We start from the raw sequence: 13,912 nt of genomic DNA on the forward strand, positions 1-13,912 counted from the left end.
AAATGCATCTCTTCAGGGAGGCCTATACTGTCACTAACTAATAAACTGTACTTTTACTTTCTTCATTAGCTCATCCCTAACATTTATTATGTTATCAATAACTTGACATTCCCTTTTCTATTGTAAACTCTCACAAGCTAAATAAATACTGAATAGTGATAACAATATTTAGCATCATCATTTGAATATTTGTTATGCTTGGCAAATTGTTGGAACTGTAGCTAAGTATGTAATGTTTATTTTAAAGTAATGAATAACTGGTGGCACCACTGACAGTTGTAAACCTGATTCTAAACCTGCAGGGCAAATACTAAATTATGGTTGTGACAAAGAGGAATGTCTACCGTCATATCATTTAAAACACTTCCATTATAAAAATGTGATAAACGATTTGTTAGTGTGTTACGGTAACCTTTAACTACCGAGAATCAAAAATAACAATTCCAAAGAACATTCAATCTCGTTAAAGATAAAACTGAATCAAAATGTCCTGCTTTAGCAAACATGGAGATGAGATACACTTATTTTTTATTATCATCCTTGTAAGACAAAAGGAAAGTGTTGGAAATGCTTAGAGTTATAGATAGGGTTGAGCGGACACCTAGATGTCCGTGTTCGACGGGTTCGGCCGAACTTTAAAAAAAAGTCCGGGTCCGTGTCCCGGACTTTTACCGAACTTTTCCCGGACACCGAACCCCATTGAAGTCAATGGGGACCCGAACTTTAAGGCACTAAAATGGCTCTAAAACACCAAAGGAAAGGGCTAGAGTGCTGCAAATGGCAGCAAAACGTAATTAAGAGCATGGCAAGTGCTCTGCAAACAAATGTGGATAGGGAAATAACTTAAAACAACAAAAAAAAACAGAAAAATAAAACAATGTTCTTCTTCATCTCTGAAGGACGAGGCCCATATGGAGTAGGAGGGAGGTTGAGGTGGTGGTGGATGTGGCGGTGACATAGGCGTGCGCACAGGGTGTGCTGGGTGTGCCTGGGCACACCCTAATCACCTAGGGCACATAGCATTGCCAGTGAGGAGATGGGAAAGATCTCCCTGGGACCTGCTCTGCTCTATTTCTCCTTGCCTACAGGTACATGGCCCCGATACATTACTCTCCCTGCTGGCAAACACATGCATGTGTATTTCAACTTTGGGGTGCACACCTTAATGCAATAGGCTGCGCACACCTATGGGCGGTGTAGGTGGAAGCGGCGGTGGAGGAGGACCAGGGCCGGATTAACAGCATCATGGGCTTGGTGCTGAGGATTTTGAAGGGCCTTAGGGCCGTGCCTTGCCATGCACCCAGAGGAGGAAGGGTGCAGCCATGCATGCCTAATTCAACATGGGATGCTGTCTCTGAAGCCCATAAACACATCCATGCATCGCCAACTGTCCCTCCTTGTCCGGCCTTCACGCTGTGTGGGGAGGTTCTGAGGGTGCTGCCTGGGGAAGCGAGCATAGAAGCCAGACTTCTGTGTTTACAAGTGACAGAAGAGCGGTAACAGTGAATATGGCCAACCCGGGGCCTATATAAAAGGTAGGGGCCTGGAGCTGCAGCTCCAATAGACCCTACATTAATCTGGCCCTGAGGAGGAGGACGAGGTAGCCAACACTGCTTCTTTTCACAAATTTTAAATGAGGGTACACCCCAAAAGAGTGAGAAAGAGCAAAAATGGAACAATGGGTGGGTAAGGTCGGTATCCATTGCTATTCTGCATAAGGTACGGAAAAGTCCCGTGGGATCCATGCCTGGTTCATTTTAATGAACGTGAGCTTGTCCACATTGTCTCTGGACAGGCGGCTGCGCTTGTCTGTTATAACGCCCCCAGCCGTGCTAAATACCCGTTCAGATAATACACTGGCTGCAGGGCACGCCAGCACCTCCAAGGCGTAAAGGGCAAGCTCAGGCCATGTGCCCAATTTGGAGACCCAGAAGTTGAAGGGGGCAGACCCGTCATTCACTACATGTAGGCGTGTGCACACATACTGCTCCACCATGTTGGTAAAATGCTGCCTCCTGCTAAGACGTTCCATCTGAGCTGCTGGTGCTGCTGTTTGTTGTGGCGTGCTGACAAAGCTTTTCCACATTTCGGCCATGCTAACCCTGCCTTCTGAGGTGCTGGCGGTGCCCTGGTTGCGTTGGCGACCTCCTCCTCCTCCTCCTCTGCCTTGTGCTTCCACTGTGGCCCCGCTGTCAGATGGGAATGCCAGCAGCATGGCGTCTACCAGCGTGCGCTTGTACTCGCGCATCTTGCGATCGCGCTCCAGTGAGTGAATTAAGGACGGTACGTTGTCCTTGTAACGGGGATCCAGCAGCGTGGCCACCCAGTAATCAGCACAAGTTAGAATGTGGGCAACTCGGCGGTCGTTGTGGAGACACTGCAGCATGTAATCGCTCATGTGTGCCAGGCTGCCCAGAGGCAACGAAAGGCTGTCCTCTGTGGGAGGTGTATCGTCCGTGTCCTCTGTATCCCCCCAGCCACGCACCAGTGATGGCCATGAGCTGGCCTGGGTGCCACCCTGCTGTGAACATGGTTCCATCTCCTCCTCCAGCTCCTCCTCCTCCTCATCCTCCTCATCCTCCAGAACTGTGCCCCTGCTGGACAATTGCGTCCCTGGCGTTTGCGTGTGCAGGAACCCACCCTCGGAGCCCCTTGCGAATGACTGCCCTGAAAGCCTTGGAAATGTTACCTCTTCATCCTCCTCCTCCTCCTCATCCTGTGCCACATCCTCTTCCATCATCGCCCGAATTGTTTTTTCAAGGAGGCATAGAAGTGGGATAGTTAAGCTGAGAACGGCGTCATTGCCACTGGCCATGTTGGTGGAGTACTCAAAACAGCGCAACAAGGCACACAGGTCTCGCATGGAGGCCCAGTTATTGGTGGTGAAGTGGTGCTGTTCCGCAGAGCGACTCACGCGTGCGTGCTGCAGCTGAAACTCCACTATGGCCTGCTGCTGCTCGCACAGTCTTTCCAGCATGTGCAAGGTGGAGTTCCACCTTGTGGGCACGTCACATATGAGGCGGTGAGCGGGAAGGCCGAAGTTACGCTGCAGCGCTGCCAGGCGAGCAGCAGCAGGGTGAGAACGCCGAAAGTGCGCACAAACGGCCCGCACTTTCTGCAGCAGCTCTGACATATCGGGGTAGTTTTTAAGGAACCTCTGCACCACCAAATTCAGCACATGCGCCAGGCAAGGGATGTGCGTCAAACCGGCTAGGCCCAGAGCTGCTATGAGATTTCGCCCGTTATCGCACACCACCAGGCCGGGCTTGAGGCTCGCTGGCAGCAACCACTCATTTGTCTGCTGTTCCATGCTCCTCCACAACTCCTGCGCGGTGTGTGGTTTGTCCCCCAAACAGGCAAGTTGTAAAACTGCCTGCTGTCGTTTACCCCTGGCCGTGCTGAAGTTGGTGGTGAAGGTGTTACGCTGTCCGGATGAGGAGGCGGTAGAGGATGAGGAAGCGGAGTAGGAGGAGTTAGGAACAGGAGGCAAACTGAAGCGCCCTGCAATCCTCGGTGGTGGAAGGACATGCGCCAAATTGCTATCCGCCTCAGGCCCATCCGCCACTGCATTTACCCAGTGTGCCGTTAGGGAGATATAACGCCCCTGACCGTGCTTACTGGTCCACGTATCCGTAGTTAGGTGGACCTTGGCACAGATGGCGTTGCGCAGTGCACACCTGATTTTTTCCCCCACTTGGTTGTGCAGGGAAGGGATGGCTTGCCTGGAAAAGTAGTGGCGGCTGGGCACGACGTACTGTGGGACAGCCACCGACATAAGGTTTTTAAAACTGTGCGTCTCCACCAGACGGAATGACAGCATTTCAAAGGCCAATAATTTTGAAATGCTGGCATTCAGGGCCAGGGATCGCGGGTGGGTAGGGGGGTACTTCCTCTTCCTCTCAAGTGTTTGGGAGATGGAAAGCTGAACGCTTCCACGGGACATTGTGGAGATGGTTGTTGGTGACCCAGGTGGTGGTGTTGCTGACAGATCGTCTGTTTGCGGGGTGGCAGGTGCCGGTATCACTACAGATGTGGCTGGAGCGGCCGAGACTGCAGCAGAAGAGGAAGCAGGATGAGCCAGAGACGTTTCTTGGTTTTGAAGGTGTGTACTCCACTGCAGCTCGTGCTTTGCACTTAGATGCCTGATCATGCAGGTTGTGCTCAGGTTGAGAAGGTTCATGCCTCGCTTCAAGCTCTGATTGCACAGGGTGCAAACCACTCGTGTCCTGTCATCAGCACATTTTCTAAAGAACTTCCACGCTAGAGAACTCCTTTGAGCTGACTTTGGTGCGCTCGTTCCCTTGCTGCGTTGGGCAGTAGCGGGCGTAGTGTCTAGGGCACGGCCGCTCCGCTTCTGCACCCTGCTCCCTCTTCTGCTGTGCTGGTGGCTCTGTGCGACCACCGCCTCTTCCTCCAAACTACTCAGTTCACCTGCATGACGTTCATTCCATGTGGGGTCGAGGACCTCATCGTCCTCCACATCATCTTCCACCCAGTCTTCACCCCTGCCCTCCTTGTCGGTCTCCACAATGCTGAACGCCGCAGCAGTTGGCACCTGCGTTTCGTCATCATCGGAGACGTGCTGCGATGATCCTTGCATGTACTCATCTTGAGGAATAAGTGGTTGGGCATCGCTGCACTCAATCTCTTCCACTTCTGGGGCAGGGCTAGGTGGATGGCCCTGGGAAACCCTGCTGACAGAGTCCTCAAAAAGAATAAGAGACTGCTGTATGGCTTGGGGCTCAGACTGCTGGCCTGATTTGCAAGGGGGTGAGGAGAAAGACGGTTGGACATTGGCTGCAGGTGCCAACTCTGACCTTTCTGCAGTAGACTGGGTGGGAGACAATGTGAAGGAACTGGAGGCACTGTCAGCAGCAAACCAATCTACTATCGCCTCAACTTGTTCTGGCCTCATCACTTCTAGGGGCGTTTGATGCCCTACCAAATACTGATGCAGGTTCTGTCGCCTACTCACACTTGAGGAAGGTGTTTCACTTGTGCGTGTAGCTGGCACAGATAGACCATGTCCTCTCCTTGCAACAGGAGCTCTACCAGCAGCACCACGACCCAGGCCACGGCCCTTATTTGACGGTCTCCTCATATTTCTGTAATTTAAGATCTTGCCCTAGAAAGGTTTTTATTGAATAGCGGAATAGAAAATATGATCCAAAAAAAGTGTATGTATATCACACGTACACAACCACACTAGGCCCCAATTACTATTGTTTGTACCCCTAAAAGGCTAGATGAGGAGTAGGGGGAGTATGGAACAGGCAGCACCCTCAAACCTTCAGAAGTATGAGATGAACCCCAACAACTTGGAAAGGTGGATCTCTCTCACACGTACCGACACAGACTATCCCGCAATTCAATTGATCCTCAAAGGTTTTTATTGAATAGCGGAATAGGAAATATGATCAAAAAAAGTGTATGTATCTCGCACGTACACAACCACACTAGGCCCCAATTACTATTGTTTGTACCCCTAAAAGGCTAGATGAGGAGTAGGGGGGGTATGGAACAGGCAGCACCCTCAAACCTTCAGAAGTATGAGATGAACCCCAACAACTTGGAAAGGTGGATCTCTCTCACACGTACCGACACAGACTATCCCGCAATTCAATTGATCCCCAAAGGTTTTTATTGAATAGCGGAATAGGAAATATGATCAAAAAAAGTGTATGTATCTCGCACGTACAGAAACACACTAGGCCCCAATTACTATTGTTTGTACACCTAAAAGGATGGATGAGGAGGAGGAGGAGTATGGAACAGGCAGCACCCTCAAAGCTTCAGAAGTATGAGATGAACCCCAAAAACTTGGAAAGGTGGATCTCACACGTACCGACACAGACTATTCCGCAATTTAATTGATCCCCAAAGGTTTTTATTGAATAGCGGAATAGGAAATATGATCAAAAAATGTGTATGTATCTCACACGTACAGAAGCACACTAGGCCCCAATTACTATTGTTTGTACACCTAAAAGGATGGATGAGGAGGAGGAGGAGTATGGAACAGGCAGCACCCTCAAAGCTTCAGAAGTATGAGATGAACCCCAAAAACTTGGAAAGGTGGATCTCACACGTACCGACACAGACTATTCCGCAATTTAATTGATCCCCAAAGGTTTTTATTGAATAGCGGAATAGGAAATATGATCAAAAAATGTGTATGTATCTCACACGTACAGAAGCACACTAGGCCCCAATTACTATTGTTTGTACACCTAAAAGGATGGATGAGGAGGAGGAGGAGTATGGAACAGGCAGCACCCTCAAAGCTTCAGAAGTATGAGATGAACCCCAAAAACTTGGAAAGGTGGATCTCACACGTACCGACACAGACTATTCCGCAATTTAATTGATCCCCAAAGGTTTTTATTGAATAGCGGAATAGGAAATATGATCAAAAAATGTGTATGTATCTCACACGTACAGAAGCACACTAGGCCCCAATTACTATTGTTTGTACACCTAAAAGGATGGATGAGGAGGAGGAGGAGTATGGAACAGGCAGCACCCTCAAAGCTTCAGAAGTATGAGATGAACCCCAAAAACTTGGAAAGGTGGATCTCACACGTACCGACACAGACTATTCCGCAATTTAATTGATCCCCAAAGGTTTTTATTGAATAGCGGAATAGGAAATATGATCAAAAAATGTGTATGTATCTCACACGTACAGAAGCACACTAGGCCCCAATTACTATTGTTTGTACACCTAAAAGGATGGATGAGGAGGAGGAGGAGTATGGAACAGGCAGCACCCTCAAAGCTTCAGAAGTATGAGATGAACCCCAAAAACTTGGAAAGGTGGATCTCACACGTACCGACACAGACTATCCCGCAATTTAATTGATCCCCAAAGGTTTTTATTGAATAGCGGAATAGGAAATATGATCAAAAAAAGTGTATGTATCTCGCACGTACACAACCACACTAGGCCCCAATTACTATTGTTTGTACCCCTAAAAGGCTAGATGAGGAGTAGGGGGGGTATGGAACAGGCAGCACCCTCAAACCTTCAGAAGTATGAGATGAACCCCAACAACTTGGAAAGGTGGATCTCTCTCACACGTACCGACACAGACTATCCCGCAATTCAATTGATCCTCAAAGGTTTTTATTGAATAGCGGAATAGGAAATATGATCAAAAAAAGTGTATGTATCTCGCACGTACACAACCACACTAGGCCCCAATTACTATTGTTTGTACCCCTAAAAGGCTAGATGAGGAGTAGGGGGGGTATGGAACAGGCAGCACCCTCAAACCTTCAGAAGTATGAGATGAACCCCAACAACTTGGAAAGGTGGATCTCTCTCACACGTACCAACACAGACTATCCCCCAATTTAACTGATCCCCAAAGGTTTTTGATTAAATAGCGGAATAGAAAATATGATCCCAAAAAAGTGTATGTATATCACACGTACACAACCACACTAGGCCCCAATTACTATTGTTTGTACCCCTAAAAGGCTAGGAGTAGGGGGGAGTATGGAACAGGCAGCACCCTCAAACCTTCAGAAGTATGAGATGAACCCCAACAACTTGGAAAGGTGGATCTCTCTCACACGTACCAACACAGACTATCCCCCAATTTAATTGATCCCCAAAGGTTTTTATTGAATAGCGGAATAGGAAATATGATCAAAAAATGTGTATGTATCTCACACGTACAGAAGCACACTAGGCCCCAATTACTATTGTTTGTACACCTAAAAGGATGGATGAGGAGGAGGAGGAGTATGGAACAGGCAGCACCCTCAAAGCTTCAGAAGTATGAGATGAACCCCAAAAACTTGGAAAGGTGGATCTCACACGTACCGACACAGACTATTCCGCAATTTAATTGATCCCCAAAGGTTTTTATTGAATAGCGGAATAGGAAATATGATCAAAAAATGTGTATGTATCTCACACGTACAGAAGCACACTAGGCCCCAATTACTATTGTTTGTACACCTAAAAGGATGGATGAGGAGGAGGAGGAGTATGGAACAGGCAGCACCCTCAAAGCTTCAGAAGTATGAGATGAACCCCAAAAACTTGGAAAGGTGGATCTCACACGTACCGACACAGACTATCCCGCAATTTAATTGATCCCCAAAGGTTTTTATTGAATAGCGGAATAGGAAATATGATCAAAAAAAGTGTATGTATCTCGCACGTACACAACCACACTAGGCCCCAATTACTATTGTTTGTACCCCTAAAAGGCTAGATGAGGAGTAGGGGGGGTATGGAACAGGCAGCACCCTCAAACCTTCAGAAGTATGAGATGAACCCCAACAACTTGGAAAGGTGGATCTCTCTCACACGTACCGACACAGACTATCCCGCAATTCAATTGATCCTCAAAGGTTTTTATTGAATAGCGGAATAGGAAATATGATCAAAAAAAGTGTATGTATCTCGCACGTACACAACCACACTAGGCCCCAATTACTATTGTTTGTACCCCTAAAAGGCTAGATGAGGAGTAGGGGGGGTATGGAACAGGCAGCACCCTCAAACCTTCAGAAGTATGAGATGAACCCCAACAACTTGGAAAGGTGGATCTCTCTCACACGTACCAACACAGACTATCCCCCAATTTAACTGATCCCCAAAGGTTTTTGATTAAATAGCGGAATAGAAAATATGATCCCAAAAAAGTGTATGTATATCACACGTACACAACCACACTAGGCCCCAATTACTATTGTTTGTACCCCTAAAAGGCTAGGAGTAGGGGGGAGTATGGAACAGGCAGCACCCTCAAACCTTCAGAAGTATGAGATGAACCCCAACAACTTGGAAAGGTGGATCTCTCTCACACGTACCAACACAGACTATCCCCCAATTTAACTGATCCCCAGAGGTTTTTGATTAAATAGCGGAATAGAAAATATGATCCCAAAAAAGTGTATGTATATCACACGTACACAACCACACTAGGCCCCAATTACTATTGTTTGTACCCCTAAAAGGCTAGGAGTAGGGGGAGTATGGAACAGGCAGCACCCTCAAACCTTCAGAAGTATGAGATGAACCCCAACAACTTGGAAAGGTGGATCTCTCTCACACGTACCAACACAGACTATCCCCCAATTTAACTGATCCCCAAAGGTTTTTGATTAAATAGCGGAATAGAAAATATGATCCCAAAAAAGTGTATGTATATCACACGTACACAACCACACTAGGCCCCAATTACTATTGTTTGTACCCCTAAAAGGCTAGGAGTAGGGGGAGTATGGAACAGGCAGCACCCTCAAACCTTCAGAAGTATGAGATGAACCCCAACAACTTGGAAAGGTGGATCTCTCTCACACGTACCAACACAGACTATCCCCCAATTTAACTGATCCCCAAAGGTTTTTGATTAAATAGCGGAATAGAAAATATGATCCCAAAAAAGTGTATGTATATCACACGTACACAACCACACTAGGCCCCAATTACTATTGTTTGTACCCCTAAAAGGCTAGGAGTAGGGGGAGTATGGAACAGGCAGCACCCTCAAACCTTCAGAAGTATGAGATGAACCCCAACAACTTGGAAAGGTGGATCTCTCTCACACGTACCAACACAGACTATCCCCCAATTTAACTGATCCCCAAAGGTTTTTGATTAAATAGCGGAATAGAAAATATGATCCCAAAAAAGTGTATGTATATCACACGTACACAACCACACTAGGCCCCAATTACTATTGTTTGTACCCCTAAAAGGCTAGGAGTAGGGGGGAGTATGGAACAGGCAGCACCCTCAAACCTTCAGAAGTATGAGATGAACCCCAACAACTTGGAAAGGTGGATCTCTCTCACACGTACCAACACAGACTATCCCCCAATTTAACTGATCCCCAGAGGTTTTTGATTAAATAGCGGAATAGAAAATATGATCCCAAAAAAGTGTATGTATATCACACGTACACAACCACACTAGGCCCCAATTACTATTGTTTGTACCCCTAAAAGGCTAGGAGTAGGGGGAGTATGGAACAGGCAGCACCCTCAAACCTTCAGAAGTATGAGATGAACCCCAACAACTTGGAAAGGTGGATCTCTCTCACACGTACCAACACAGACTATCCCCCAATTTAACTGATCCCCAAAGGTTTTTGATTAAATAGCGGAATAGAAAATATGATCCCAAAAAAGTGTATGTATATCACACGTACACAACCACACTAGGCCCCAATTACTATTGTTTGTACCCCTAAAAGGCTAGGAGTAGGGGGAGTATGGAACAGGCAGCACCCTCAAACCTTCAGAAGTATGAGATGAACCCCAACAACTTGGAAAGGTGGATCTCTCTCACACGTACCAACACAGACTATCCCCCAATTTAACTGATCCCCAAAGGTTTTTGATTAAATAGCGGAATAGAAAATATGATCCCAAAAAAGTGTATGTATATCACACGTACACAACCACACTAGGCCCCAATTACTATTGTTTGTACCCCTAAAAGGCTAGGAGTAGGGGGGAGTATGGAACAGGCAGCACCCTCAAACCTTCAGAAGTATGAGATGAACCCCAACAACTTGGAAAGGTGGATCTCTCTCACACGTACCAACACAGACTATCCCCCAATTTAACTGATCCCCAGAGGTTTTTGATTAAATAGCGGAATAGAAAATATGATCCCAAAAAAGTGTATGTATATCACACGTACACAACCACACTAGGCCCCAATTACTATTGTTTGTACCCCTAAAAGGCTAGGAGTAGGGGGAGTATGGAACAGGCAGCACCCTCAAACCTTCAGAAGTATGAGATGAACCCCAACAACTTGGAAAGGTGGATCTCTCTCACACGTACCAACACAGACTATCCCCCAATTTAACTGATCCCCAAAGGTTTTTGATTAAATAGCGGAATAGAAAATATGATCCCAAAAAAGTGTATGTATATCACACGTACACAACCACACTAGGCCCCAATTACTATTGTTTGTACCCCTAAAAGGCTAGGAGTAGGGGGAGTATGGAACAGGCAGCACCCTCAAACCTTCAGAAGTATGAGATGAACCCCAACAACTTGGAAAGGTGGATCTCTCTCACACGTACCAACACAGACTATCCCCCAATTTAACTGATCCCCAGAGGTTTTTGATTAAATAGCGGAATAGAAAATATGATCCCAAAAAAGTGTATGTATATCACACGTACACAACCACACTAGGCCCCAATTACTATTGTTTGTACCCCTAAAAGGCTAGGAGTAGGGGGAGTATGGAACAGGCAGCACCCTCAAACCTTCAGAAGTATGAGATGAACCCCAACAACTTGGAAAGGTGGATCTCTCTCACACGTACCAACACAGACTATCCCCCAATTTAACTGATCCCCAGAGGTTTTTGATTAAATAGCGGAATAGAAAATATGATCCCAAAAAAGTGTATGTATATCACACGTACACAACCACACTAGGCCCCAATTACTATTGTTTGTACCCCTAAAAGGCTAGGAGTAGGGGGAGTATGGAACAGGCAGCACCCTCAAACCTTCAGAAGTATGAGATGAACCCCAACAACTTGGAAAGGTGGATCTCTCTCACACGTACCAACACAGACTATCCCCCAATTTAACTGATCCCCAGAGGTTTTTGATTAAATAGCGGAATAGAAAATATGATCCCAAAAAAGTGTATGTATATCACACGTACACAACCACACTAGGCCCCAATTACTATTGTTTGTACCCCTAAAAGGCTAGGAGTAGGGGGGAGTATGGAACAGGCAGCACCCTCAAACCTTCAGAAGTATGAGATGAACCCCAACAACTTGGAAAGGTGGATCTCTCTCACACGTACCAACACAGACTATCCCCCAATTTAACTGATCCCCAAAGGTTTTTGATTAAATAGCGGAATAGAAAATATGATCCCAAAAAAGTGTATGTATATCACACGTACACAACCACACTAGGCCCCAATTACTATTGTTTGTACCCCTAAAAGGCTAGATGAGGAGTAGGGGGAGTATGGAACAGGCAGCACCCTCAAACCTTCAGTATGAGATTGTGTTCACTGTACCCCACAAAGATTGAGTTCACTGCACCCCACAATGATTGTGTTCACTGCACCCCACAAAGATTGTGTTCACTGCACCTCACAAAGATTGTGTTCACTGTACCCCCCAAAGATTTTGTTCACTGCACCCCACAAAGATTCTGTTCACTGTACCCCACAAAGATTGTGTTCACTGCACCCCAAAAAGATTGTGTTCACTGCACCCCAAAAAGGATGTTGTTCACTGCACCCCAAAAAGGATGTTGTTCACTCCACCCCAAAAAGATTATGTTCACTGCACCCCACAAAGATTGTGTTCACTGCACCCCAAAAAGATTGTGTTCACTGCACCCCAAAAATGATTTTGTTCACTGCACCCCAAAAAGGATTTTGTTCACTGCACCCCAAAAAGGATGTTGTTCACTCCACCCCAAAAAGATTGTGTTCACTGCACCCCAAAAAGATTGTGTTCACTGCACCCCACAAAGGATTTTGTTCACTGCACCCCAAAAAGATTGTGTTCACTGCACCCCAAAAAGGATGTTGTTCACTGCACCCCAAAAAGGATTTTGTTCACTGCACCCCAAAAAGATTGTGTTCACTGCACCCCACAAAGGATTTTGTTCACTGCACCCCACAAAGATTGTGTTCACTGCACACCAAAAAGGATTGTGTTCACTGCACCCCAAAAAGATTTTGTTCACTGCACCCCAAAAAGATTGTGTTCACTGCAGCCCAAAAAGATTGTGTTCACTGCAGCCCAAAAAGATTGTGTTCACTGCAGCCCAAAAAGATTGTGTTCACTGCAGCCCAAAAAGATTGTGTTCACTGCAGCCCAAAAAGATTGTGTTCACTGCAGCTCACACACAGAAAAATGGATGTGGATCACTGACACCTGCCTATCTCCAATCCCACACCACACAGCAATATCGATTGTAGTTTGTAGAACACAGTTTCCCTAAAATTCAGCAGACTCTGTCCCTAACAGGATTGAGAAGAGATCGTAGATCAGGATTGAGTGCAGATTCACCCCACCCCCCACACAGCAATATCGATTGTAGTTTGTAGAACACAGTTTCCCTAAAATTCAGCAGACTCTGTCCCTAACAGGATTGAGAAGAGATCGTAGATCAGGATTGAGTGCAGATTCACCCCACCCCCCACACAGCAATATCGATTGTAGTTTGTAGAACACAGTTTCCCTAAAATTCAGCAGACTCTGTCCCTAACAGGATTGAGAAGAGATCGTAGATCAGGATTGAGTGCAGATTCACCCCACCCCCCACACAGCAATATCGATTGTAGTTTGTAGAAGACACTGACCCTATATAATTCAGCAGACTCTATCCCTAAAATGCCTACAACTCGCCCTGCCTAAACACTCCGACCTGTCCCTCAATTCTATCCGGACACAAATGGTTTTTTCCTGCCTATCTTTCCCTAATCAGCAGCCAGCACGTTGATGTGTGCTCTCTGTCCCTGAATCTAAGCAGCATAATGACGCCGCTGCGGCTGCCTCGAACTTATAAAGACTTGGTCACATGCTTCAGACGGCCAATCACAGCTACTGAGACATTTGCAGGCATGGCTGGGATGGCTTAAGGCACACCAGTTAAACGATTGTTGATTGGCTGTTGAAAGCCCGCCATGAAAAGAGCGCCAAAGCATGCAAAACCCGGAAATAAAACGACCGAACACGGATTTTTACCCGAACATACAGTAAAGTGTCCGTGTCCGTGTTCGGGTACAAAAAATCCAATTATTCGGTACGAACACGAATAATACAGTCCGTGTTCGCTCAACACTAGTTATAGATAATTCCCTTTCATTGATATGTACTACTCAATGTGCATTCAATGTTCACTTGATATGTACTACTCAATGTGCATCCGATGAGCTTACATTG

This window comes from Pelophylax lessonae (assembly GCF_965119305.1).
Source record: "Pelophylax lessonae genome assembly, chromosome: 4".
NCBI lineage: Eukaryota > Metazoa > Chordata > Amphibia > Anura > Ranidae > Pelophylax > Pelophylax lessonae.